Raw genomic sequence first — 2,500 nt, forward strand, 5'->3', positions numbered from 1 at the left:
GACGGAAAAAATCATACATTTTTTGACATTCCTAATTCGTTTCATGTTACATAATTACGAAAAAAAACTTTTACCGTAATAAGTACAAACTATCTATAAAGGTTTCTGGTGCCGGCCATTACGTAATGACTGATTGTAAAATTGAATGTTAAAACGTGACTTACTTCAATAAGTCATTTTTTCCCCAATATTAGGATATAACGAATGAACATACTGGATTTAGAGTTAATGAATAGCTTCCGTAATTTTGTACCACAGATTTATACCAATTGATATACTGATAGATCCTATTATGTGTGTTACAATGGAGAAATATGAAAAACGTATTGGTGTTTTTTTGTCTATCTTCCTTTCTTTTTATCTATTTTTTTTATTCCTCATATTCAGGAAGAAGGACGGGGGTCGAGGGAAAGATAACAACCAAAAATATTACAAAGAAATGAAAAGAAAACGGTAAAAAAAAATCCAGAACCGCCACTGTAACCAAAAATATTATGAAAGAATATCAGCGCAAGAGACTTATTTCTACATCATTCATTTTCCTATTTTGTGAGGTGGTTTTAATCGCCATTGAGTACATCACAGATACCGGAATATATAAATATTTCGTAATTACTTTGGTGATGTACTATGTACCAAATAGAATCTTTCTATTTCGTTCCATTTTAATTTGGATAATAGGTGCTTATCTAAAAAAAAGGGTTTAATTTCATTGTATAGGCTTTAGTTTTTTTTAATATATTTTTATTTCTTTATTTTTTTCCTCTTAGAAGCTTTCCACATTAGTTCATTTCAATTTGGATATTTAATTTTGAATTAAAATACGATAATTTTACTGCGTACATCCATAGATCTATTAGGGGCTTCTTTGGTTTTGCTTTGTTTTATTTAGGCTTCTTGGGGTTCACTTCATTTTTTAAAAATTTGTTTGAGCTTTGATATTGTCTAAACAGATTCTGTAGCAACAGAGACAGAATGGAGATACTGTAACTCTGTTTTACCTTTCATAATTATCCGCTTATGATTCAATATCCCTTGAATACTTTTATATCTTAGGCCTGAAGTTTAAAGAAAAAGCCACACGTTTACGTTGCAAACAGTACAAAAGAAGTGGCAGTGAAATGTGGTGTTCATGTCCCGTAGATTTAATTACTCGACAAAGCAAACGCCACATTATGAGCAGTGTTTTATATACAACTTCTGCTGTACTTTTTAGATTCACGTTTCTTCTTCTTCTTCTTTTCTTATTATTATTATTATCATTATTATTATTATTATTATTATTATTATTACTATTATTATTATTATTATTATTATTAATGTGACTTAATGCGGGATTTTTTTTCACAGTAATGCTTAGAATAACCCACAGTCTTGCAAGTACCCTCGTGATGCAAAGACAGAAATTATTTTGCATCACGCCGTGGATGAAACTTTTTTTTTTCTTATAAAAAAAATTCTATCGGGATAAAGTTATATATAAGAATGAATAGTTTCACAAAGCTAGAAATGGAAATAACATGTTTTTGACTCAAGACTTCAGTAGAATTCGTGCTTTTGACGGAGAGTTGCCCGAAAGTCGGTCAGTTCCACCTACTTTGCTTTGGGAGGCTATTCACTCTCATCTATACCTTTTCTGTATTTGTCACAAAGAACCGCAAAAATGGCAAAACAGTCTACCGTGTTGATACAACAGAATTTCCTTTTTTGATTTCTATACTTGTTTTATTGTTCCAATATAGAACCAATGATGACTGTTTTCGTTTTGTTGATGAGAGCGTGTCATTGTTATTGAGATGAAAGAGAGAGGCTGGTACAGGTGCAGGTAAATGAAAATGTTGCTTTGATGCTCCCGATACAAGTCATTTATTTATGCAGGTGATGATAATGATGTTTTTTTTTTAGTTAGTCATAATCATTTAAGTCAAAACAGATATCCTGATCTCATCATGGTATCAGTTCACTTGCATACGAGTGTATATTAAAAAAAAAAAATCCCTGCACATATGTACCGTAGAGTGATAGGAGAGAGAGAACACACACACACACACACACACACACACACACACACACACACACACACACACACACACACACACACACACACACACACACACATAGGGCTTTAATTGTTATGCTTCAGAGAAAGCGAACAATGGAGTATGTATGTGATTACGGTTCGAGTGAGGGCAAACACAAGCAATAAATGTTGAATAAATATGTTCTCTTACGTAAAGTGAACAAAAGGAGTAAATATAATCAAAGATAAATTGGGTTTAGGAAACAGGAAAACGAAAGAGAAAGAGAGAGAGAGAGAGAGAGAGAGAGAGAGAGAGAGAGAGAGAGAGAGAGAGAGAGAGAGAGAGAGAGAGAGAGAGAGAGATGAATGTATCATTATATGAAACGAAGTCTATTATTATCATAAGAAACGACGTTCATCTACATAGCGGAATAGTCTCATCCATAGGCAGCAATATTCTCTCGGAAATTGCAGAATTTG

This window comes from Penaeus monodon, chromosome 6, assembly GCF_015228065.2.
Source record: "Penaeus monodon isolate SGIC_2016 chromosome 6, NSTDA_Pmon_1, whole genome shotgun sequence".
Taxonomy (NCBI): domain Eukaryota; kingdom Metazoa; phylum Arthropoda; class Malacostraca; order Decapoda; family Penaeidae; genus Penaeus; species Penaeus monodon.